Source organism: Engraulis encrasicolus, chromosome 21 (genome assembly GCF_034702125.1).
Source record: "Engraulis encrasicolus isolate BLACKSEA-1 chromosome 21, IST_EnEncr_1.0, whole genome shotgun sequence".
NCBI lineage: Eukaryota > Metazoa > Chordata > Actinopteri > Clupeiformes > Engraulidae > Engraulis > Engraulis encrasicolus.
This window is the reverse complement of record NC_085877.1, coordinates 20,156,105-20,183,604: the sequence shown is the minus strand read 5'-3', so window position 1 is coordinate 20,183,604 and position 27,500 is coordinate 20,156,105. Positions and strand designations below refer to the sequence as shown.

The window sequence follows — 27,500 nt, the reverse complement described above, 5'->3', positions numbered from 1 at the left end:
GGGGAGAAGAGAGGAGAGGAGAGGAGAGAGGGGAGAGGAGAGGAGAGAAGAGGAGAGGCGAGGAGAGGAGAGGAGATGGGAGGGGAGAGACAGAAAGAGGGTGGACAGAGAGAAGACTGTGTGCGCAAGAGAAAGAGTACAACTCCTCTCTGCCATTCACTCCTCCTCACCCATCTCTCCTTTCTTCCTCCATTCTATTATCATGCTCTTCTTTCCCTCTCTATTTTCTCTTCTCCTCTTGTGTAAATAGGCCTATGAGGGCCTAGTTGGCAATGGGATGGCACCTACTGTTGTACTCTTGTGGTTCAAGGCTGGTGGCCAAATATTTTGTTTTAGCAGTGGTTTTAATGTTTATTACATTAATACACAAAAAAGTGGACCTTCCCAATTTTGAGTTTTCAGTCATAAACAATCTTACGTTTTATATTGGTAAATATAATTGCACCTTTAAGTTAAAGTTTCTATTGCACTGAACTGTCTTCTATTTTCAAGTCATTGAAAAAAATAAAATAAATCAGCTGATTAGGTTGATATCTTTCCTCTGTTTATTTATTGTATGCTGTTCTAGTTGTTTGATAGCCTATTTCATCTGCAACCCAGTCGACAAATGCCTATTGAAAATGTAAAATAAATAGTTTATAAAAATCATACACAGTAAAATGGGATAATAAATAGAGGTAATTTTGGTGAAACAATGAATTAATGATGGGTTGTTATTGTTAAAAACATGACTTAAATGAATTTGATATAGCAGAACCTTTACTGTGACAATTACGATTTGGGACTTTTATTTTGAAACCGGCTGTGGCTTCCCTTGGAGCCGTTCACTTCAGTCTGTCGTCTGCCGAGCCAGTCGAATTTTCTTTGGAGCTAGAAACAATCAAAAGAAAATAATTCGTTTTTTATGAAGTTTAAGTTTCCTTTTGGAGTACGGAGCGTCCAGCTCTGTGAATGATGTAAGTTTCGAAGACTAGAGGCTTCCTTTCATCGAGTATTTGTTTTGTTTCAATTCGCCTTATTCACCCGGAACTTTCTAAGGACGTTGAGGGGTACACTTCAGGGGTACACCCGGCTGCACACCAGCTGTTTGGCGCCTCACTGCTGTGTGCCCAAATGTAGTCCTACGTCCTCAAAGAGAAACAAATCCTACCGTGGACAGACTTTCCACCGTTTCGCCAAAGAGCAGGCACTTCGGCGTGAATGAATTAATCACATCAAGAGGGATCCTGGTCCATATTTCAAGGTAAGATGCATAATTATGTCCAATCATACGCATTAGCTAGCACAAATAAGCTAGCTCGCCAAACTTGTCATGACTCATGTAGCCTAATGAAGCCTAATTAAAAAAAATATGAATGTGTAATTACACAACGCTACATTTATATGGTATTTCCAGATCGCTATTTCAAAATTATGCTTTCAATTTTGTGTTAAGCGATCCGATGGCTTACCAGATGTGTTACCAGAACCAGTAGCAGATTCCCTGATTGACGCTCCCAACCCAGGACGCTCCCCTTTCATCTCGCTCCCACTAGCCAGACTATCGGTACCACCGCCATATGACGGAGCTAGTTATGTTGTTGATGTTAGTTTTTTGTTTCTAACCCTAACCCTAACCCTAAATTGCTTGTACGTGGCAGTATATGATAATACGTGAAATATAATCGGATGGGACTACACGTCCGGGAGTGATAGAAACACCTGGGACCGCACGTCCGGGAGCGATCTCAGTTGGGAGTCTCCATCCCCCACCGCCAGTAGCATACTTGCGCCAAAATGAAGTTGTTTTGCTAACGAACTAAAATACATGCTGGTATTTATGGTTACAGATCAACGCTGAGACCGAGGTTTGATCTGAGCACGTTGAGAAGCAATGCTTTGTTAAGGTCACCCGTGGTATGACAACGCTAATAAAGGATGCTGTGCCTGCCAACTTTGTTCGCCTGGACTTCAGAGAAGCCAAAGAGGAGAATCATCATTCGCATACCGTGGTTAGTTTGTTCAGTCATAATTCAACTGGCATGTGTTAACCAAGCCTCTTTAAAAAAAACTGATAATAGTTTGCCATGGAATACATTTTACTTTAGACAAAAAACTTAATGCATGTGCTGGAGATATATTTGTTTGCATTGATCATGTACTCCTGAGTCATGAGCCAATGATTTCAAACTGTGATGTCATTACATTGCATTACATTTCACTTAGCTGACACTTTCATTTTATTCAAAGCGACTTAGTTATTATATGTCAGGGTATTGTTTACAGTCCCTGGAGTAATGTGGGTTTAGGTGCCTTTTCAAGGGCACTTCAGCCATGGAGATGTAGTAGGGAGGGGTCAGAGGGATTCGAACCTGCAACCCCCAGATTGAAAGACCAACTCTCTTATCACTAGGCCACGGCTGCCTCACCACTAGGCCACGGCTGCCCTGTGTATGTTATGACTCTCCTGTCCTTTGTGTTTCTTTTTCAGTATGGATTCCATGGAGTATTCCATCGAGTATTTCTTCTGTTTCAATCGTCTTGGTAAGGCAACTTGTCTATTTTTCCTCATACTTCCCCAAGTCTTATATTGTCTATCACTGCCAAATACTTCAGGTGAAACCTGCAATTTGTATTTTGTTTTGTTAATACTTAAGTTTGATGTTGGCTGGTTGAAATGAGTTCGGAGTAAGCAGACTGTATTTCACATGCTGTGATCACGCACCCATTGCGTGCAAGGTGTAATTCTCTAGGCCTATACATGGGTTCTAAATGTTGTTTATAACCTGACTGCGCGAACCTAGCTGTGCACAACTCCACCTCTGATTGTTGGAAACCGCTGACGGTCAAAAACTTCTCACATGTTTGGCTGCCAGTGTCTTGCCCCTCCTCATAACATTGTGTTGAACACTGTACGGGCCCATGTATAATTGCAAGGTTACCTCAATTTCAGTACACTATGTATTCCCCCTGTTTACTTGATAATGGTTATTTAACTGAATGGTATGCAATGCAGTAGGAACAAAGTGTTTGCAGGTTTGCAGTTTGCATAGCTTTTCTTTTGAGAAGATTGATTTTAAATGTTGCACAACTTTAAGTTTAAACTGATGATATTTGATAGGAATTCAACATTGTCCTGGGTGTGTAGCTTACGGCTGTAACTGCTATGATGCTTTTCTGTTATGCTGCTCTACAGCCTAGGCTACATGATGTGTCTGTCCCTATCAAATAAACCAAACTTAACTGATGACATATGTTCACATAGGTGAAGTTTTTGAGCTGGATCTGGATTCTGCTGAGGATTCGTCGACTACTAGATGGCGAGCCACCCACTCATTCGAATGTGATCCTGTTCTACATTGCGCATGGCATATTTGGTAGGATTGTGGCCTGCTCGTGTCACATCACTGACTATGACTGACTTCAACGCCTTGAACTGAACTGTTTGAAAGGAGCTATTTTTCTTTTTGAACAACTTAAAGGAACTCTCTACATCGTGTCTTTTGAGGATTTAAAGGACTATTTCCAATTTTTGAAGGACAATTCAATGTTTTTTTTTTTTTTTTTTAAATGTTCAAACCTTTTTGGGGGGCGGGGGTGTAATTGTAAATATTTGAACTTTTCAATCTCTTACTTGTGATGTTTTTATTTCATTTTGTTAATGCCCATTTTTCCCTATATCCTATGTTTGTATTTAAGAACGTCATTCTTCATTAGGGTTGCATACAATATTTTCTATGGATACATGATTATTTATAATGATAAATAAATAATAATTATTATTATTTATGCAAGATGGACATTTGGCACGAACATTATGGTTTTCCCCGTTCATTTTGCTTTCGATATCCTTTCCTTTTTGTTTTGGACTATTTCAATTCACGAGACGTCACTTTAATCCTCCAAAGGACATTTTTGGAGTGAAGCGGCCAACTCTCTTGAATTACTGCTCTTGTCGGCTTGCGCTCGCCTCCGTGGATCTAATAAGGACATAAAAGGACAGAAACGTAATGTTTTGTGTTGAGGCTACATTTTTATGTTAGAAATTATTTTTGTATTGTAAGGGAATTTGATCTGGGAAATGTGTGTTGTGACCCTGGCAAGTTCTCTGTTTTATAGCGTGCTGGGGTTTTTGATTTGACCTGCTCTAATATAAATGGTGAAAATGTTGTAGAAACATATTGTATGTTGTCTTTTAATTGGTATCTTTTTCACTCTACCCAAAGCCTAGTGTCACATTCTGTAGCCCATTGATCCTGGCCTACCATTGACGTGTACCATACTCAGTAGTGGGTAACAACAGTTTAACATCATTGATAATTCTTTTCTCTCTTTCTAACAGTGTGAAAATGTATTTCTTGAGACCAAGTGAAAATCATTTGTACTGTGATCATTTCTAGTGATACTGTCCAATTTCTGGAAATAGGCTCATATTACACATCCCCTTGAGTTAAATTATTGAGTTTTACCTTTCTCCTCCTGTATGGTCAACCGTTCTAGTATGGCAGTGCAAATTTTACCTCCATGCTAGCAGTTAACATTGAGTCCTATGAGACCAGCTGGCGGCTAGCTGGTCTCAGAACTCAATGTTAACTGCTAGCTTGGAGATAAAATTTGCACTGCCGTACTCGGAGAACGACAAGAAGTACAGGTAAAACAAAAAATAAGGGAAAGGTAAAACTCAATAACTTGACTCAAGGGGAGGTGTAATATGAGCTTATGTCCAAAAATGGCACTGTATCACTTTAATGTTACATATTAACTAATCTCAACCAACTTCACCATAAGGTTCCCCATTCTGAATGTTAAATATTAGTTATATATTAATTAAGCTCAACCAACTTCACCATAAGGTTCCCCATACTGAATTTTAAACATTAGTTATATATTAATTAAGCTCAACCAACTTCACCATAAGGTTCCCCATACTGAATTTTAAACATTAGTTATATATTAATTAAGCTCAACCAACTTCACCATAAGGTTCCCCATACTGAATTTTAAACATTAGTAAAGCTCAACCAACTTCACAATAAGGTTCTCGATGCAGAATTTTAAACATTAGTTATACATTAATAAAACTCAACCAACTTCACCATAAGGTTCCCCATACTGGATTTTAAACATTAGTAAAGCTCAACCAACTTCACAATAAGGTTCTCAATGCAGAATTTTAAACATTAGTTATACATTAATAAAGCTCAACCAACTTCACCATAAGGTTCCCCATACTGAATTTTAAACATTAGTAATACATTAATAAATACTATACATAATTATTATTAAATGATTTATAAGTAATTAACAATAGTTTAGTTAATATTAACACTTAAAAAAACATTTAAGTACAATATATTAATGATTAAATAATAAGTACTTAGTTAATATTGAACTATAAATTGTAAACTACAACTAATAATTATAATATATTAAGTAATAATTAGTTAACAGTTTATAAGTCACTTGTTATGCTTAAGTTACTGTTTATATGTTAGTTAATTAATCATAAAAGTACTTTTAATAATATATTAAGTAACTTATAATTATGTTCTATTAAGTGTTACTGAAGGACTAATAAATATATTTTAAAACTTTGTAAGTGTTTAGTATACACCTATAAATGTATAGTAAACCTTTAGTTAACTAATAGTTAACTGTTTGCTAACTGTTTGCTAACTGTTTATTAACTGTTTATAGCGGAAGGTTATTGTAAAGTGCTACCCACACACACACACACACACACACACACACACACACAGAGCTGGAAGGCCCTTGGATCAGCCCAGGGTACCATTGGGACCTCGCTGTGCTGTGTAGCACAGGGGCCCATACAGATTGGGTCAGTTAGCCTGGGTCTGGCTGACCCAAATAAGACTGGCGGCCAGGAACACCCACACACACACACACACACACACACACACACACACACACACACACACACACACACACACACACACACACACACACACACACACACACACACACACACACACACACACACACACACACACACACACGCTGGAATAGGAAAGAGAGGAGGTGCTTCTGAAGGTGGTGGGTGGGTGATAGTGGTTTAGAGGAGTAGAAGGAGGAGAAGTAGGAGCCGAGGTCAAGTGGTGTAGGAGGAAGAGGAAGTGGAGGAGGTGGTGGTTATGAGCTGAGGGAAAAGTGAGGTACGCAAAGGTAGGTGATGTGAGATACAATAAAAGGCTCTGAGAAGGAGGTGGGTAATGCTTTTTGACGGAGGAGGGAGGGGAAGGAGGTGGTGGATTGGGATTGTTAAAAAGAGGAGGAGAAGGAGGTGGCAGATTGGGATTGTTCAAAAGAGGAGGAGAAGGAGGTGGCAGATTGGGATTGTTCAAAAGAGGAGGAGAAGGAGGTGGCAGATTGGGATTTTTAAAAAGAGGAGAAGGAGGTGGGCAATGTTTTTTGACGGAGGAGGGAGGGGAAGGAGGTGGCAGATTGGGATTGTTTAGAGGAGTTGGCAGATTGGTATTGTTCAAAAGAGGAGGAGAAGGAGGTGTTGGATTGGGATTGTTAAAAAGAGGAGGAGAAGGAGGTGGCAGATTAGGATTGTGTAGAAGAGATGGCAGATTGGTATTGTTCAAAAGAGGAGGAGAAGGAGGTGGCAGATTGGGATTGTTCAAAAGAGGAGGCGGTGGTGTGAACATGGTGACTTAAGAAGGGGGTAGAAATGGTTGTGGCTGGGGGCTCATAGTAAGAGCAGAATATGTTAGATATGTAGTTACAATATCAGAGGAAGGGCAGAGGTGATGGATGAAATGAGGAGAGGAAAAGGAGGAGGAGGAGGATAGATGGGAGGTGTTGTTGGATGGTAATGTGAAGGAGGATTTTAGGGGAGGTGGTGGCTGAAATGAGCATAGGGAAAAGAGGAGGAGAAAGGCTGTGAAAATGAATTGTAATATGCAGTAAGGAGATGGTGGAGAGAGGGTTTGGATGAACGAAGATTGAGGGGAGATTGAAGGAAAGATGGTGTAGGGAAGGAAGATTGGAGGTGTCTTGAGAGAAGGAAGGGAAAAGAGAAGAGAAAAGAGGAGAAGAGACGAGAAGAGAAAAGAAGAGAGGAGAAGCGTTCACAAGTGAAAGATGTACCCATATATGATTCAGAGCGCACATTGGAGACCCAGGTTTGAATTGGGCTTGGGTCATATCCCAACCCTAAGCCAATCTTCACCTCCCACTCCTTTCCTGTCCTAATCTTCCCTCTCCTGTCAATAAAGCACACCGCAATATGTTTGATGAAACAAGTGATGTGATGGATGGAGTTTAATTGGGGTGGAAAGAATTGAAGGAGTGGAGAGGTAGAGGGAGACCATCTGGGGGCGTTAGCAGTGGTGGTGCTCAGTGTTGCCAGATGTGTGTGATCAAATCCTGCCCTAAAGGTGCTCAAAAACCGCCAGGGAGTGCTAAATTCTGCCCAATTTGAACAAATTGCATTGATTTCTATGGGCATAAAACTGCAGAAAAAAAACGCCAAATGGCCAATTTTTCCCGTTTTTACCCGCAGACGGCCATCCCAAGCAGCCCAATTGGGCGGGTAACTGCCCAATCTGGCAACACTGATGGTGTTAGCAGCGGGGAGAGAGGGAGTGAAGGGACCTGGGGAGACTGTGCACAGGGTTATGTGAAAGTTGCGAGTAGCACAATTTTTGTGTGAATATGCTTGAGGGGATGGTGCTGGTGCTGCGTGTGCACAGTGTATGTAGGTGTGTAAGTTGTGTGTAGCATAATTGTGTTTTGTGTGTATGTGATAATACAGGAACCTGTGTGAATGGTGTGTAGAGTGTGTTAGAATGTTTGTGTGGAGGTGATGGTTGCCTGTTCTGTGTGTGTGTGCATGCTTATACATTTGTGTGTGTGTGTGTGTGTGTGTGTGTGTGTGTGTGTGTGTGTGTGTGTGTGTGTGTGTCTGTGTCTGTGTGTCTGTGTGTGGTTAAGGGGTCAGGCCTCGCTGGCAACAGGGCTAAAAATAGACGGCTGAACTTGGCTGGTGTGTGTGTGTGTGTGTGTGTGTGTGTGTGTGTGTGTGTGTGTGTGTGTGTGTGTGTGTGTGTGTGTGTGTGTGTGTGTGTGTGCTGTGACGGCTAACAAGAGATGGGACCCTGCTGCTCCTCTTGCCTCCTAACGAGTGTGTCAGTCCCCACAGTGACTAGCTGCAATCAGAGGACCAGGGTAACACACACACACACGCACACACGCACACACACAATCCACATAGGAATTCATCTACCCTGAAAATCATGGTTAAAACAGGGCAAACTTTTGACTCGTGAATTTTGCACCATCTATGTGCAAGGATGCTAGCACAGGTTTATTCGGGTCTTTTCACCACAATGGCCTGGATTAATGACAGTTTTCATACTAGACACCCACATTTTCAGTCAAAATATGTAGGCCTCCTCGGCTAGTTAATGCCTTGGGCACAGCGACACCGTTATAAAGTAAAAGTCCCATTTTTGTCATTGTGAAATTGCCTTCATGGCTCACACTTTTGCAAGAGGGAGGCTCAGCAGCAGGTGTCCCAGGGGAAAAGTGTGCCCTGGAGGAACATGACCATGCCCACACTCGTTTATACTCAAGTTTATCGACCGAGTGCCTCAATATTCAGTCAAAATAACACCATATCTACAAGTACATGTATAGACTTATTTCATATGTGGGCACCAAATGGACCAAGGAACCATTCTACCTGGCCTTAAAACCTAAATCATGTCCAACAGTGTGCCATTCGATAGGGCAATGGGCACAGAAAGCACAGGAGCTCCATTGCTCAGCTGTACCAGCAACCATACAGACAGATCACTACCATAACAGTGATGAAGTAGAGTATTAACTGAAACTATAGAGACTTAACCCGTTAAAACATGGTGTTATACATTTGCTGTTACCAGCATGTCAATGGCAGAGTCATAGTGCATTACTTAAGGCCCTGTGTTATGTCATAGTAGAATACTACTATGGTAATTAACATTTCAATTACTATTATAGCGTACTCAGAATCTAGGCACCATTTTACCTGGCCATCCTTCCAGCTGATCTCTATTCTGCCTGGGCACTATTCTACCACAGCACCATCGTACCTGTCGGTGTAGGCTGTGGAATGCTGCCCAGTGTGCCATTAGTCTCTGGACACAGTAGCTCCATAGAGAAGCTGCAGGATGGGGGGGCAGTACCAACAGAGGACTACCATCTCCACCTGGATGACAAAATCTCACTGACTACGTTTTCACTTGAAATATAGGCCTACTAAACTTGGGAATAAATGTGCTCATGCATATTTCATGAGATAGAGATAAAATGGTGCCCACCAACATGCCATTAGCCTGGGCACTGATAAGTACTGTAGTAGCATAGTCCTTTCCTAACCCTACCCCAGCTCACTCCCACTGTACTATTCTTCTGTTCAAAATCTTCACAGTCCTGTCTCAAAAAATGCACATACAGTATGTTCCTAAATTATAGCCTATATATGAGACGTAGACTTGGGCACCATTCTACCAGGGCACTACTGCAACTAGCTTTGAAGGTAAAAATGCTAGCTGTAGGGCCGCTGGCAGCTTTGGCCAGGCCCAGGACAAAGACATAATGAAAGCGCCCCAAACACAATGCATAGAATGTAATGAGGATCCAATTCTGGGCCCCCTCTCTCCCTGGGCCCGGGTGGGCTGGGACAAGTGACCCCTTTGTCCCTCCCTGTCAGCATCTCTAGTGTGCTCCACAGCTCAGCTGCAGTAGCCAGCAGTGCCAGATGACTGGCCAATTTTGTATCATTTATTGGCAAGGTTCTAGACACAGGTTTTATTCAGTTCATTTCACAACCAAAACCTGGACCAATGAAACAGGCTTCAGACTAAAATTCCTGTCCAAAGTTATTGGTTTCATTGGTACCTGGGCATCATTTGCCTGGGCATGCTTCTACCTGGCTGTGTGTGTGTGTGTGTGTGTGTGTGTGTGTGTGTGTGTGTAAAGCGATATGATAGAATGGTGCCCATCAGCGGTGTTATTAGCCTGGGCACAGTTATAGCGCCACAGCTCAGGCGTGCTGGCCAGCGATGCCAGGTGACTAGTGAATCTCGTATGATTTATTAGCAAGGTGCCAGTAACTACAGCTTTGATTCAGTTCATTTCACATCCCAAAACCTGGATCAGTGAAAGAGGCTACACTTCATAGACTACATTTCCAATTAGGGGTGCAACGGATTAGAAATCTCACGGTTCGGTTCGTTCCTCGGATCAGAGCCCACGGATCGGATCATTTTTCGGATCAGCAAAAAAAAAAAAAAAAATCATTATTATTTTATTTTTTTAATCGATAACACAAATAAACATAAGCTGTGTCTTTGTTAGGGGTGGGCATAGATAATTTTTTGAATGTAGATTAATCTCATTGCAATTATGAAATTAATCTAGATTAATCTATATCAAAATGTCTAATTGAGAATATGCACACTACCAAAATAATAGACCAGAGCTCATGTCCTTAATTGTACATGCAAATGCAGGTAAATGCATCAATCTTTTATTGAAACACAATTGCCTCAGTGGTAGAGAGAGAGAGAGAGAGAGAGAGAGAGAGAGAGAGAGAGAGAGAGAGAGAGAGAGAGAATCGGCATTGACTGTTAAAAAGGGCAGCGGCTGCTTTAAGAAGGCGGAGACTCTGCAGAGACTCTGCAGAGACATCAGAGCGCACAGAATGTCTAACCAGATGATTTAACCTGCTCGCTGTCCTGAAAATGTCAGGAGTCACAACAAGAAATGAATTCAGTTTGCCAAAGTTTTATATCACACGCGACAATCGCGGTACGTTACATGAGCATATCTCACTGCGTCGCAAATGCGCTGAACTCAACCGATCGCAACACAAACATTTAGCGAGAGTAGTTCTAGACATTGACAGTTTGAGTTTGACAGTCAGTCTTCAAAATGCATTTAGGCTATCACACGGAATGTTTTGCAACTATGGCACAGGCAAGATTTCAGGAACAGTTTGTGTTGTTGTTTGTGTTCCATGCATTTTGTGAGGTAGACGTCCCAAACGACTAGATTGAACATGCGCACAATTTCATAAATCGATCCGCGGACCATGTGTGTGCCGAACCGAAATGATTGGTCCGAACGGACCACGGATCAATGATGATCCGTTGCGCCACTATTTCCAATACAAATACATGTGTGTATCGCATTTGCAATTGGGCACCATTTTAACAAGGTGCCAGTGCATCTTTTATACCGTTAATTTCACATCCAAAACCTGGACCAATGAAAGAGGGTACGCTTCATTCAACTACAAATACATGTAGGCCTATATATATTTACTTTGCCATAGGGCACCATTTTACCAACCTGGGCACAGTTCTACCTGGCTGTGTGTGTGTGTGTGTGTGTGTGTGTGTGTGTGTGTGTGTGTGTGTGTGTGTGTGTGTGTGTGTGTGTGTTTAGGTGACTGAATGGTGCCCACCAGCGTGTCATTAGGCTGGGCAGCGTAACTGGGCTGTGGTGGCCAGGGATGCCAGATGTGGCCGCGTGTGCTCAGAATTAGATGGCGTGTAAAGAGCCTTGTAACGGCTGTAGACCGCTGCATGGCTAATATCTGGCATGAATAAACACACACACACACACACATACACATGGACACACACACACACGGACACACACACACGGACACAGGGACACACACACACACACGGACACACACACACACCCACATGCATGGATGGACACATGCATGGATGGACGCGTGCACACACACATCCACACACACACACACACACACACACACACACACACACACACACACACACACACACACACACACACTCCACACACGGATGGCTGTGCCGGAAACAGTAGTCATATAAACCCAGTCTGTGGCGGTAGCAGCAACAGCAGCAGCAGCAGTAGCAGCAGCTGTAAATCGACTTGGACGACTCATAAAGTCCAATCTACCTGATTAGGGGCTTATCAGCGTCTGGCGTGTTAGTACTTGATTAATGTGTGTGTCTGTGTGTGTGTGTGTGTGTGTGTGTGTGTCTGTGTGTGTTCGTATGCACAGACCCGCACTCCATATGTCTGCATGGCAATAAGGTGGGTGATTGGCCGTCTGAATAATGTGTGTGTTCATGTCCGTCTGTGTGTGTGTGTGTATGTGCGCATGTGTCTGTGCGTGTGTGTGTGTGTGTGTGTGTGTGTGTGTGTGTGTGTGTGTGTGTGTGTGTGTGTGTATGTGTGTGTATGTGTATGTATGTTTATGTGTGTGTGTGTGCGTGTATGTGTCTACATTCATGGCTGTGTGTGTATAGCAGGGTTCATACACTTTTTCACCAGTTTTATTCCATGACTTTTCCAAGACCTTTTACTGAATTTCCAGGACCAAAAAAAATGACCAATCGCGGGCGCGCGGGGGTGGGAGCATAGCCTATTATAGTATATATTACATAGCCTATATGAATGTGTAAATATATACTTTAGGCTATGTTTCACTACAGGCTATGCTGCCATTATACTATATGTTGTATTATATAAATTATATTATTCACTATTGTGAAAGTGAAAGCCCAACTGGGAAACTCCAACTCCCATTGTCCTTGTGACACAGCACTACACAGCACACTGCACACAATGAAATTGCATTTATGCCTCACCCGTGCAAGGGGGCAGCCCCCAATGGCTTATTGTAGGCCTATTAATTGTATTAATACAACAGTGAATAATGTAATTAATATAATACAACATACAGTATGATAGTAAGGCTGGTGTAGGCCTTGAGTCAGAAATGAAAATTAATAAGCCTATAGGTAATTAGGTCGTGAAATCATCATGAAGACAAATTTGTATGTATATCAACATGCCCTCTATGGAGGTAGATGCTCATCCTGTCAAAGTAATTTAGAAAACATTGAGTCTACACCTGCCTAAGCACAACAGTCCAACGCTCCTTTAAGACTGCTCATGTTTTGTCATTTGTTGTGGTCGCTGATGGAGCCAAACAAAGTGGAAAAAAGAGTGCACTGCTCGTGGCCGTGTGACGCCCACCACTCAGTCAATGACACGAGGCTCATTTTGTGTTGCAACGATCTGACTGATTTGAAACAGAGCCACAGGTAACTTTCCATCCTCTTTTGTCGCGCTGCGCTTATATTTCAAAACGGTCGCGTCATGCCGACATTGGCAATTGTTTGGCTCGCGGTCAGCTGCACATACAGATTCTCTCGCAGCAGGTGCACCTTTGCTTCTGATATCATTATGTCGGGACTTACCGAAAGCATAAAAGGTTCACTTGGAGCTCTATCTATCTCTATCTATTAGCGCACTAAACGGGTATTATGGTTGTGTTTCTTTTGGCATTAGCTACGTTTTAGTGGAACCACTACATATTTTACAACGCTTTGCTAACCTGTTAGTAGCTGAGGAAGCACTGATGTATCTTGCCCTTCAGGTGGATAACAAGTGCCGCTTCGCATACCGGACACATCAAAACTTTCGTCCTTTCATTGTCCGCCATTGTTGGTAATCTTTTTTTTAGAAAGCCAGGCGTTGTTGAAGTTACACTCCCCGGCATGCTGTAGCATCGTTATTATACATAATAATGCCTCCTAGAATATCTGTTAGAAGAACTATGATCACGTCTCACCACACTTCGCACACTACATCTAGCTTGCGCGTTACGAGGCTTAGGGTTGCCAGATGTGACCGACTTGTAGCACCAAAAACGTTTGAAAACCGCCTGGAGCCAGTACAACCTGCCTTATTTAACCCTTTCATGCAGACACCATGAAAAAAATGTGCAAGATTTTTTATATATTGATTTTCTCACTCATAATGGAGCTAATATGAAGAATCTTTTGGAATTTTTCAAAAATCTCTTTTGATGTGGAAGTTATTTTACTGTCCACATATGTGGACACTGCGCATCAAAGGAGTGAAAAGTTATATAGGCCTATACTGTATTTCAAGTTCAAATTAAGCTGTTTTATTCATTTTTATGGTGTTATATGCTATATAACAACACAATATAACACTTTAACACCATATATCACTGTAATTAACCAACAACAAAAACATATATATAAAAATAGCATTGTTTATATAGGCGGTCATAGAAAAATATGTGGGAAATTCTTATTGCATGCAAGAAGACAGCCAATGCTGGTGAACAAAAAGCTCAGTTTGATTCAGCATGTACTCTAGCTCAATCTTACATCATTTATGTTGTCCCTGTATAAAAGGTAATGTGAAATTTGCCTCCAGACACATGCGTTCTGTAGTCATTCATCAGCATTTTCAAGTATTTTCTGTAAAAAAAATAGTGTTAAATAGACCCCCTATTATAAATGTAAGTTAATTTACTTACTTTCCATGTTACCTTGTGTCATATTACAACATTATATGACACTTATGCATTATACATTACACTATTTAAGGAACAAAGATGAAACAAATAGGAAAAAAACCTGTCAATTTAGCAATATTTACATACACAGCTATGGCAAGATTTGTGGGGAAACCTTGTTGCATGTGGAAAAAACCTTAAATTCTGATGAAGACACATCTGTATTTGATTCAGCATGGATTCTAGCTCAATCCTACATCATTTATGTTGTCCCTATATGAAAGGTAATATGAAATTTGCCTCCAGACACATGCGTTTTGTAGTCATTCATCAGCATGTTCAAGTATTTTCTGTGAAAAAATAGTGTTAAATAGACCTCCTATTATAAATGCAAGTTATTTTACTTACTTTCCATGTTACTATATGTAATATTACAACATTATATGACACTTACACATTATATATTACAGTATTTAACGAACAAAGATGAAAAAAGAGAAAAAAAAACTGTCAATTTAGCAATATTTACATACACAGCTATGGCAAGATTTGTGGGGAAACCTTGTTGCATGTGGAAAAAAACTTCAATTCTGATGAAGACAGATCTGTATTTGATTCAGCATGGATTCTAGCTCATTCCTACATCATTTGTGTCATTTTGTGGTGAAAGAAACCCGAAATATGCCTATAGGCACGTGCGTGAAACACTAATTTTAGGTAGTTTTTCTTGAATTTATTAAATTAAAAGTGTTAAAATGTGTTAAATATGTTAAAAATAATTTATTTTCACACTATAATCATTATAAATGCTCATAACATTAAGTATTTGCCCAAAATGAGCAGAATATTCTCACGGTAATCATAAATAATATGTTTATCATTAGACTTCCTTGATGCGCAACGTCCACATACGTGGACAGTAGCTTTATATTGTATAAAAACCTACCTTTATTGTAAATTTGGATTTTAACAACATAGACTTCTCAAGTGAACTGTACTAAAGATCATAATATTTTTTAAAACCTGAAATTGCCCTTTGGTGTGGTTGATTTTCAGATATAAACATGCTTGTTATGGTCATAATTCACATCGGTGGATTTCTTAGATTGATGATGTCATCAAACACTTGATATTTAGTGCAAAAAGTTATAACTGCTGTTAAAGTATTGTAATGAACCTCATGGTACTTCCCATATACAATTTGGAAAAAAATAACCACTATTTACCTATCTAAAGTGGGGTTAGAATTACTGTCCACGTATGTGGACACCGTGCATGAAAGGGTTGAAAACCACTAATTTGGCAACACGTGGTTACGCATAGGCTATGCAGACGCTAGACAATATTTCCACGACAACTCGTGGATAATTTTTTTTATTACGCCGCAGCATCAAGTTCATATTTTGATTGATGAAACACTAGATAGATTTCCATGACTTTTCCAAAACTTTTGATCAAAAAATAGTTTTCCATAACTTTTCCAGGCCTGGAAATTTGAATGTTAAAATTCCAAAACTTTTCCAGGTTTTTCATGACCGTACGAACCCTGGTATATCTAAAAGGGTGGGGAGGAGGGAGACAACTGAAGAATTAAGAGGCGTGAATGACTATAGGGAATGGCTATAAATATGGCATTGCATGAGGTGTGTGTGTGTGTGTGTGTACGTGTGCGTGTCTGTGTGTGTGTGTGTGTGTGTGTGTGTGTGTGTGTGTGTGTGTGTGTGTGTGTGTGTGTGCGTGCACGGGGCGGAAGCACTCAATAATCACTCATGCCTTTTCATGAGCTGATAAACGTCATAAAGGGGCCTGGGACTGGGACTGGCCAAGCTGCCCAGGGTGTGTGTGTGTGTGTGTGTGTGTGTGTGTGTGTGTGTGTGTGTGTGTGTGTGTGTGTGTGTGTGTGTGTGTGTGTGTGTGATATTTGTGTGTGTGTGTGTGTGTGTGTGTACACATATTTTGTGTGTATTTAAGTGTGTGCGCACGCATGTGTGTGTGTGTGTGTTTGTGTCTGTGCGTGCGTGTGCGCGCAAGTGTGTGGGTGTATGTGTGTGCATTGTTTATTTCCTGTTTATTATGGGGGTCTGGGGAGGAGGTAGCTAGCAATATATTCTGCTATTGACAGTGTGAAATGGCCTTTGAGACAGAGTGAGAGTGTGTAAATAAGACATTAACGATGCCACTGTATCATCTAAAAAGACTTTCCAATTTTCCGCCCATTTCAACAACCATTTTAGATTTCCTTTGTTTCCACGAGTTTCTGCCTTTTGTGTTTTTTTTTTTTTTTTGGAGGTGGCTCCTCAGGCAATTGAATAAAACATGCATAGTGGAATCTGGGGCGTCAGACTGACACTATTGCTACACGCACGCACACACACACACACACACACACACACACACACACACACACACACACACACACACACACACACACACACACACACACGCACGCACGCACGCACACACACACACACACACTCGCACACACACACACACAGGCACATTCTATGTCTCGCTTTCTCACTCTCACCCCCCACTCTGATACGCACACACACACACAAACACACACAAAAACACCTTAATAGATGCGAAACACACACTCTCATGCCTTTGTGCTTTTCCCACACTTTTCTCAACCTCTGTAACTTTTTGCAGAGAGAGAGAGAGAGAGAGAGAGAGAGAGAGAGAGAGAGAGAGAGAGAGAGAGAGAGGAGTGTGTGTGTGTGGGTGTGAGAGATTGTCCCAGCCAGCCTTTCTCTCTCCCTGGTGTCTCTGGCACCTAGTACATTATTCATGCATTTGTGTGTGTGTGTCTGATTGTGTGTGTGTGTGTGTGTGTGTGTGTGTGTGTGTGTGTGTGTGTGTGTGTGTGTGTGTGTGTGTGTGTGTGTTTCCGTGTGTGTGTCGTGCCTTTTTATGTTGATCCTGTTGATGTTTATGCCTGTATAGTGCACTGTAGTGTGGACCTATGCAGTCGCAGTGTGAAGCACACACAGCAAAATCAGCAGAGTTAAAGAGAGTTAATTTTTCAGTGATAAAAATGACAGTGTTGATTAGAGTTGATTCTGGAGTTGATTTGCCAAACATGTACACTTGGAGTGTAAAAGTAACTCTGGTACGAGTGTTACAATCGCGTGTTAATAAAATATACTCTGGTGTAGAGTTGTTTACTTCATCCGGGGTATTGATGAAGCTTGCGAGGAGAAAGACAGATGGACGCCATTACATTTTCCAATATCGCGGGGAAAGGTAAGGTCCTATTCTATTTTACAAGATTTCCACCAAGGGCTTTATACACATGGATATTAATAATAACACGTTAAAACAACATGTCAAACACCATATTCGTGACAGGGGCACTAGTTTACGTAACAACGGTGTGTACCCTCACTGGTTACCTCAGCAGAGGTTATAACTAGCCAACCTTGAGAACTTTGAACAACAGACCCGTGGACTTGAGCGAATATAAAATGCAAGATTGTGTTATGATATGCCTACTTCTGAGTTAAGATTCTGCGATGACCACCGTGTGCATAATTTAAATAACTCCAATGAGGGTGGGCTTGCCCCAGTGACTGAGCAAGACGGGGGATAGCTCGCATGTTAGCAGCTAATTGCATGACATTCAAACTAGCTCTGGAGCTAGCTAAAACCACTTGTGGCGCCAACTGTACTGTTGGTGGTAGGTACTATTCGTGGTCTTTCGACGTTCGTCCAGGTTTGATACAAGTTATGCTGTGTATGAAAAACACAACGCCCATTTGTTTTGATGTGAGTTATGGCCGTTTTATTTCAAACAAGTAATTTGAATTGAAAGTAGGCCTACTGGCGCGCGCCGTTAACATTAGTTGGCCGTGAAGTAGACTGCGTGGAATTGGGGATTTGCAGTGATAGCCAGCTAGAAGTGTGCTACCTACGGACGCATTGAATGGGCATCATTGAATAGGTGTTACGATTCTAACCGAAAGCTAGAGGTGGACCACTACGGTAATGTCAAAAGAGTATATCTGTTCTGTGGTGGGATTTTTGTCGGTAATGCGTGATGTTACTATGACAAGCTTTACTCATCTGATCTAAGCATAGCAAATCTTTTTCCCCGAGTGAGCGCTTGTCACGCTGCAGCATTCCATCAACTGCAAAGTGCAAATAAAGCTCATCTCTCGAGTCAGTGCCTACAAGTCAGTGGTCAATGCGTTTGTACCGACGCCGTGTGAAGACACATGTGAAGAAAATATTTGAAGCAGTCGCTACTGTTATTTAAGCAACAGACCTTCCAGTTTCTCATGACTAACATGAACGAGATGAAGACTGCAGCTTTTGAGTGACGTTTCAAGATAAACAACGTGAGCATTGATTGCTAAGAGCAGTGTTGCCAGATTTTCTACGACAAATAAGCGACTGACGTCCTAAAAACAAGCCCAAAAGAAGCGACTGAGGGGCGTCGTGAAAACAAGCCCAAAAGAAGCGACAGAAAGGGTGGGTTGTCAGTCGCGTGCCTGGTCAGGGAAGACCTTGCTCTTTGCGGGGATCTGCGTGGCAGCTAAAATCCCCACAAGTGACCACAGAAAGTGGGAGTTAACAATATTGTAGAATGGTCACTTGTAAGGATGAGTGAGAAAAAACGAGTTGCCATTGAGAAACACATTCAAATCACCACCAGAGCAGGAGAAAACAGCAAGCCCAACTCTGAAAAGAACAAGCCCAAAAAAACCGCAACCCGCGACTTTACAAAATTAAAAGCGACTGCTCAAAAAAAGAAGCCCAAAGTCGCGTATAACAAGCGGACTTGGCAACACTGGCTAAGAGATTATCCAAAAGAATAAAGTCAGCACTGGTTGCTTTGCATTTTACATGCATACTTATGTGAACAGAACTTAAAATCAAAAAGTGATTGATGGGGTTACATACATAACAAAGACGAGAGGAACCTGAAGCGTTTTGTGTTCACAATTAACATATTACATTAAATAACATTAATGAGCAGACTCACAATTGTATTTATGTTTGTTTTTGTTCCACATTATCACCCCTGACACGTTTTTTTTTTTAAATCCAACTGAATAACAAAATGATGAACTTCTTTTTCAGTCAAAGGATCAACGGATTTGAAGTTATTTGAGGAATCTGACACAGCTATTGGTGAGGACGTTTTCCATTACCTCATCACAGATAACCTTTTGATGGTAATGTACTTGAATTAACAGCTTCCAATACCCTTCATTTTAAACGTCCTTAAAATGAAAGTATTTCCAACAATACTCTGTGGCGCTCCTGTTATTAAAAAGTGCATTTCTCCCCCGTTTCTGTTTTGTATCTAACCTTTAAATACCACTACATGCAGAATGTCAATGTTTTTTTGTTTGTTACTAATCTTCATCATCCATACTGAATCTGAATTGGCGTGCCATTTATTGTTGTTGTAGACAACGTGTTTCCCTGGAGTCCCACCCAGCCCGCTGAAGCAGCCTTCCCAGCCCAGACTTCCCAGCCCAGACTTCCCTTCCCAGGCTCATCAGTCCGATGGTGCAGAGATGGCTAAAAGGCCAAAGGGTGAGACTAATTTAATCTTGGATGCTACTTTTTGCATTTATGAATTGTGTTCCTGTAGTAAAAAAAGGTTACTGATAACTTAATTAGATGTAGGCTGTGATAAATACATAGACACTGAACTCTTAAGGGCAGTCATGGGTAAGCAGTTAGGGTGTCAAACTTGTAGCCCAAAGGTTGCTGGTTGCCAGGTTGGTGGGGGGAGTAATTACTCAGTGCTCTCCCCATCCTCCTCCATGATTGAGGTACCCTGAGCATGGTACCGTCCTGCCGCACTGCTCTCTTGAGGCGCCATTGAGGGCTGCCCCCTTGCACGGGTAAGGCATGAATGCAATGTCGTTGTGTGCAGTATGCAGTGTTCTGTTCACTTGTGTGCTGTGGAGTGGAGTTGGAGTTTCCCAATTGGGCTTTCATTTTCACTTTTTTTCCTGTGGACATGAAAGCCATGTTTTGAAAAATGCAATAGCACACACGTACAAAAAAAACACCCATTGCCAAAGAGCAACATCTTAATACTCATTTCATTGTGTGTCCATTGTGTGTCTTTTATTTGTAGAGGATTCCGGTTGTTCTGGAGAACAGTGCAGGAGGACAGGAAATAATGGAGGAGGAGTATAGGAGATCCAGCACCTGCACTCATGGCACGGTACGTTGTAAGAGAAGAGTAATAGTCTTTGGCAGTTATAGGACTGATATTTAGACACGGACTTACTAGTTCAGCACTAATTTTGTCAATCTCCAACATGCACACCAACATTAAAACCTTTTAATTGCAGTTATTACCTTAGCTACTCCAGTTCATAGCACTTTTTAAAATATATATATTTTTAGGGGCTTTTATGCCTTTACTTGATAGGACAGTCTGAGATGGTGACAGGAAGCGAGTGGGACAGAGAGACGGGGTGCGAACAGGAAAATATCCCGGGCGGTCTCGAACTGGGGTCCCCGTCGGCTTGCAAGCCCAAAAGTGGGGGGCTTAGTGCGCTGCACCGCAGCGCCCCCTCACAGTACTTTTTCAGTACCCTTACTCTTCTGTGCGATTGCATTGCATTACATTTAGGTGACTCTTTTATCCAAAGCGACTTAGTTATTTATAGGGTATTGGCTACAGTCCCTGGAGCAAAGTGGGGTAAATTGTCTTACTCGAGGGCTTTATGGAATGGGAAGACTAGGATAAGAACCTGCAACCATCTGTTCTTGAGATCACCCTAATCATTAAGCCATTATAGATGACTTTTCCCACTGCACAGTTAAACTGCACATTGGAATATTTGCTTTCAAAACTAAGTAAAGAGAACGTTTGCAGAGATTATGAGAATCTTAACACTTGTAAGGTGTTCGTGTTTTTGTTACATAGAAGATGCTCGGGTCATTTTGACCCGGGCATATAGAAAAATAATTTTAAAAGGAAAATAATCATAGCTCATGTTCCGTTCCGAATTTCTGTGTATATACACTATGTTTTTGAGTGAGAGAGCTACAGAGAGAGAAAGATAAGGTAAGAAAGTTAGTAAACTCAATCCAAGCTCTCCCATTGAGCCACCAGTGCTCTTATTGCAACTGAAGGACCAGAAAATATCTGCACTCCTTTTCCACATAATTCACCCTTTGCCATGTCAACGCGTGATCACTATTGTATCAGAGAGTTTAGAAAATGTGTAAACCTCCCAAAGTGATACGGGTGAAAATGATCCGGGGACACCTCCTGTGTAATAGAAATGTGCAGGGGGGTGGTTAAGCAAGAGGGGCTCACAAATGTTTTTCAGATTCATGTTCCTCACTGAAAATGAGCTAAAGACAGTGAATCTCAATGTGAAAGAGTAATAACTGATACTATTTTTCTTCTTTTCAAGCTAAACACTGAAAACGGGTCAAAATGGGGTCAAAAACCTTACAAGGGTTAAGTCAAGGGTCTCTTCACAGCTGTGCTTGAACGTTGTCTGTTATGACATATTGCATGACATTTTTTCTTTCTTTTTTCTTATGTCTTGTTGCAGTTTTGAAGAGGCAGCGAAGGACACGAAGGACACACAGGATCGCCAGCCATACCTCCTTGCACTTCCAGGGTCCCATGTGAAGCCCATCAATTGGCGATGGATTGATACTGGCACACAGTAGGGCCAGTTACGCTGGTGGGCCTGCCCTGGGCTGGGCTGGACCTAAAGGTACTAACGGTGTTTTCACCGACAGGTGGTTAGATGCGAAAGGGGGCTGGTGGCCCAGGTTTCGGGGCGTAGGGTCAGTATTCCTGGCCCTTCAAAGTCTATGGGCCATCAAGGGCCGGAGGGCCAGGGGTTTACATCACGGTGGGATCTTATTTTTACAAGCGAAATGCGAAAACAATGCGGCGACACAGCTTTTTGATCTGCAGAAACGAATTAGTTACATTTCAATTGGCTTACCTTTTAGCTGTGGCCCAATAGCCGGCATTGTTTTATTTGTTATTGTTTCATATGTTCTCCTATTGCTGCTGATTGTTCAGTGAGCCTCCCTCATGTTTCTCCCTGGTGTCCGCAAGTAGGGAATAATCTTATCCCTGATTTATTTGAAATTCCAGTAAGAGCGTGCATGCACCTCGTGCATCATAGAATGCTTCGATTAGATTACGCAGGTATACAAGAGAGAGAAGGAGTTGTGTTTTGCATCACAAAATGCATATGGGCCGGATGAACGTAATTAATATCTTGTACCTGTCTTTGGTTTGATTGGTGAAAAAATATGGGTATGAGATATTGATTGATTGTACTTGTCTTTTGTTTTATTTGAGAAAAATATTGATATGAAATGTTCATTGATTGTACCCATCTTGTTCAATTTGAGAATAAAATATTGACACGAGATATTTATTGATATAAAGAAAAATAAAAACAAAGATAAATAAAATGTGAAATGGTTTAATGTTTTGCTTTAATATTGTTACATGTAAAATGTAGTGCAGTAACAATGCAATGTAGTAGTTTTTAGTGTCTACTCCAGACTCCAAAATAGAGAGTTGTAATGGTTACACTTTTGAAAGTGTTGTTTTAACTCTGCCTAGTGTTGATTATATAAACTCAATTGTAGTGTTAATTAACTCTAAAAGAGTAATTCGATATATACCAATTAACTCTGCTGGAGTTAATCAAAGAACTCTATCCCAGTGTTATTATTTTAACACTCAGTGTTAGTGTTATTTAACTCTGGCCAGTGAGGATTATATATACTCCAGGGTAGTGTTAATTAACACTGAGAGAGTTGTTCAACTTATACCAATTAACTCTGGTGGAGTTATTTAAATAACTCTATCCCAGTGTTATTATTTTAACACTCAGTGTTAGTGTTATTTAACTCTGGCCAGTGAGGATTATATAAACTCTGGGGTAGTGTTAAATTGAACACTCTCAGAGTAAAATTAACTCTGACCGATTTGCTGTGCACGTTTACATGAATAATGAAGACAAAGAGAAGAGGTGGTACGGTGCAGAGAGAGAGAAACAGAGAGAGAGAGAGAGAGACAGAGAGAGAGAGAGAGAGAGAGAGAGAGAGACAGAGAGAGTATGAGAGTGAGAGAGAGAGAAGCCCCCTACGGAGAAGGTGGAAGAGCACAGCAAGGAGAGAAGGGAAGAGAAAAGAAAAGAACAGTGAAAAGAACAGAAAACGAGTTAATGACTTAAAAAGTTGGAGAAGAAAAGTAATACACTGGACTTAAAAAAGAGAGAGAGAGAGAGGGAGAAATAAAGAGTGTTCTATGGCTGCTCAGTATAATGTTATTTTTCAAACGGATGATGTGTTCCACTGTATTATTTATGCTCGGGCAAGACTTTATTTCAGCTATTACGCTAATAAATCAGAAATGAGCGAAGAGAGAGAGAGAGAGAGAGAGAGAGAGAGAGAGAGAGAGAGAGAGAGAGAGAGAGAGAGAGAGAGAGAGAGAGAGAGAGAGAGAGAGAGAGAAATATATCAATACTTTTACAGACAAATATACATAAGCTACTGAAAACCGCTTCATTAGAGTACAGGCCATCTACCAATCATACATCACTGAAACAGCGAGCCAGTTTGGAAAGTACAAGCAACAAAAGCATACAGTATACAGTAGTCCCGCCTTCTGTAGAAAATAGCAGAAAAAAATGTCAAACCCCAATATTCTCAAAATCAACAGCTCATCAGCCCCAAACTTGCACAACAATCCCCACGGACAACACACGCTTGAAAAAGTCGCAACATCATTAACCAACTTTTAATAGGAAAATTCAACCTTGAACAAAGAGAGAAAGAGAGAGAGAGAGAGAGAGAGAGAGAGAGAGAGAGAGAGAGGGTTGTTACTTTTTAAGGCAGGGGGAAATGTGTTGAGAGTAGAAAGGTATACAGATGAAGAGAGTGTTGAGGGTAGAACGAGAAAAAGAAGACAGAGGCTGGGTAAGGATAGAAAAGTAGACGAAAAAAGAGACAAAGACAAGAGCTTTGTTGCTGAGCTTTGGCGTCTTCTAACTACATGAGTTGTGAGAGCCAAACTTGCTCTCCCTTCTACTTCCTGACTGTTTCTCTCTCTCCATCCCTCTCTCTCTCCTTTTCTCCCACTCTTTCTCTCTATAGCTCTCTCTCTGACTGTTTCTCTCTCTCTCTTGCTGCCTGTTTTTCTATCTCTGCCCCCTTTTTTCTCACTTGCTGTTTCTCACTCCATCACTCTCTGCTGGCTTCTATCTGTTATCCTCCCTGCATCCCCTCCACTCCCCAACACACACACACACACACACACACACACACACACACACACACACACACACACACACACACACATAAGCACCTCGTTCTCTCACCTCCTCTCTCTCCACCCCTACCGCCTACATCTGCCAGACGGGGTTTAGTGGGAGCGCAGAGGAGCGTCATCGGAGGTGACGCATCACACAGCTCTCTCCTGTTTGCCCGCCTGCCCCCGCACACACACACTCCCCTCTCTCAAGTCCTCACCAAACACACACTGAGTCAAGCACACACACACACAAGACACACAAACATACACACACACACACCCAGACACACAAATGTACACACAGTCATACAAATATACATACAGCAGATACCGACTGAACTAACTCACACACACACTCTCTCTCTCTCTCTCTCTCTCTCTCTCTCTCTCTCTCTCTCTCTCTCTCTCTCTCTCTCTCTCTCTCTCTCTCTCTCTCTCGTTTACACCTGTGTATGCCAGACCTGAGAAGCAGCAGCCCTGGAGCACCAACTTGGCTAAGTCTCAATTCCTACTCTTGGCACATCTTACTTCACACACAACTCATGTCTGTCTGTCTGTCTGCCTGCCTGCCTGCCTGCCTGTCTGTCTGTCTGTCTGTCTGTCTGTCAGACACACACACACACACACACACACACACACACACACACACACACACACACACACACACACACACACACACACACACACACACACACACACACACACACACACACCTTTCCTGTTCATCTGCCTCTTTCCTGTTTGCACTCTCAACAGGTTCCTAAATCAGCCTCCATCATTTGCCAAAAATTAATTAAACCGTTTGCTCCAGCCTTTTAATATGGATGGCATGTTCGCAGTGCTCACACCACACAAACACACACACACACACACAGACAGCATGTTTTCAGTGTGGCACACACAAACACACACTCTCACATGTGGAGGTGTACCTGTACCCAAACACACACACACACGCAGGCACACACACACACACACACACACACAGACACACGCGCGCTCACACATTTGCACATACACCACATGTTCATTCACGCACGCGCACACACACACACACACACACACACACACACACACATACACACACACACACACACACACACACACACACACACACACACACACACACACACACACACACACACACACACACACACACACACACACCACACACACACACACGCACAGACACACACACACACACAGACACACACCAGACACACTAGGGATGGCACAAACCGCACCGAAAACCGAAACCGTACAATTCACACACATACCGAACCGAACCGTGCAATCCATTGCAAACCGCAATTCATGTACTGCCCAGAAAAATATGTAAAACAGAGATTCTAGGAGTATCTTATCCAGTCTCTCTGATTAAAACATTACCGTATAAGACCAAATCAGAGGATGACACAATTAAAATCACACCATTTTCACATTATAAGCCTATACAAACCATATGTAGGATATTTAGTGATAAGTCCGATTCTATTAGCCAGTGCACCATTTATCATGAACTAAAAATAAAGAACCGTAGAGAACCGAAAACCGTGACCTTGACACAGCGATATGAACCGAACCGTGAATTTTGTGAACGTACCACCCCTAACGCACACACGCACGCACGCACACACACACACACACACACACACACAGACACACAAACACACACACAGACACACGCGCGCGCACACATTCGCACATACACCACATGTTCGTTCTCAATGCACCACAGTGTCATATTGGTGCCACAGGGCACACACACACTCTGCCATTTTCAGCAGACCAAAAGCCCCAAATTGTACATGCTCTAAATGGAGGAGCCCATGAGCTGGATGCTGTTGTTGATGGTGATTCATCTCAGAATTATACAAAAGCCTGCAGTCCTGAAACACACACAGGAAGGAACGCAGGCACACACACACACACACACACACACACACACACACACACACACACACACACACACACACACACACACACACACACACACAAACACACACACACATGAACACACGCATTATTCATAACAGCCTTTGCCCTGTGGGTGGCTTCATTTTAAAGAGGAAATGTCAGTATGCTTTTGCTTGAGTGCGAATTCGATAGAGCTTCCTACAGCCAAAAAACAGGAAGGGAGAGAGAATCAAATGGATACGGTCTTCACAATTGAATGTCCTGGTCCGGTGGAGATATATATTTTTGTGATTTTGTTTAAAGCGAATCGGGAATAGGAATACTACCAAGGACACATTCCTGCTACCTGGAGATAGTCTTCTAAACAAGCTCGCTGCTAAATGCAGTGTCAGCCTTGGTTAACATTGCAGCCAGCGCTACTGCTTTAACAGTCGTGTCACCATCCCAACAGTGGTGTCACAGTGTGGGAGAGTGGGTTTGTGCTCATTTTGTGGTGCCGTATCGTATTCTTGCCCCAAGCACTCACACACTTGTACGCACGCACGCACCCACGCACGCACGCACGCACGCACGCACGCACGCACGCACGCACACACACACACACACACACACACACAATCCTGCAATGCCCTGTTGTCACCTACTCTACCCCGAGCGCACACACACACACACACACACACACACACACACACACACACACACACACACACACACACACACACACACACATGCCTCTGAGCTTGTGTCTCCAGCTGTTTTTGTTTGTTTCCCTTTGTGTTTTTTTTTAAAATAAGCCTCCAAGAAAAAGTAAACAAACGAGATGAAGAGGGATGGGTAAAAAGAAATAGAGGGAAGAAAAACTAAAGAGGGGGACAAAGAGAGCAGGAGCGATAGAGGAGGGGGGAGGGATAGAGGGATAGAGAGAGGAAATGTGACAGTGATGCATCAAGACGAGAGTTGACCTACGAGAGCAAAAGA

The 27,500-nt window shown here is 42.0% G+C and overlaps 1 protein-coding gene and 2 long non-coding RNA genes across 3 annotated transcripts in view; all 3 read left to right on the top strand.

The window, feature by feature from the left end:
- Positions 1 to 27,500, top strand: part of serpinh2 (serine (or cysteine) peptidase inhibitor, clade H, member 2) — a gene marked incomplete at its 5' end in the record, with an annotated part of 88,852 nt that overhangs the window by 53,144 nt on the left and 8,208 nt on the right. The window lies entirely within an intron of this gene.
- Positions 528 to 3,553, top strand: LOC134437614 (uncharacterized). The gene is made up of 4 exons (XR_010032445.1): positions 528 to 1,243; positions 1,830 to 1,991; positions 2,471 to 2,523; positions 3,245 to 3,553. It is a non-coding gene; the product is annotated as an uncharacterized LOC134437614 (long non-coding RNA).
- On the top strand, positions 17,433 to 22,106 carry LOC134437613 (uncharacterized). Its single transcript, XR_010032444.1, has 5 exons — positions 17,433 to 17,575; positions 19,415 to 19,465; positions 19,750 to 19,876; positions 20,430 to 20,519; positions 21,871 to 22,106. It is a non-coding gene; the product is annotated as an uncharacterized LOC134437613 (long non-coding RNA).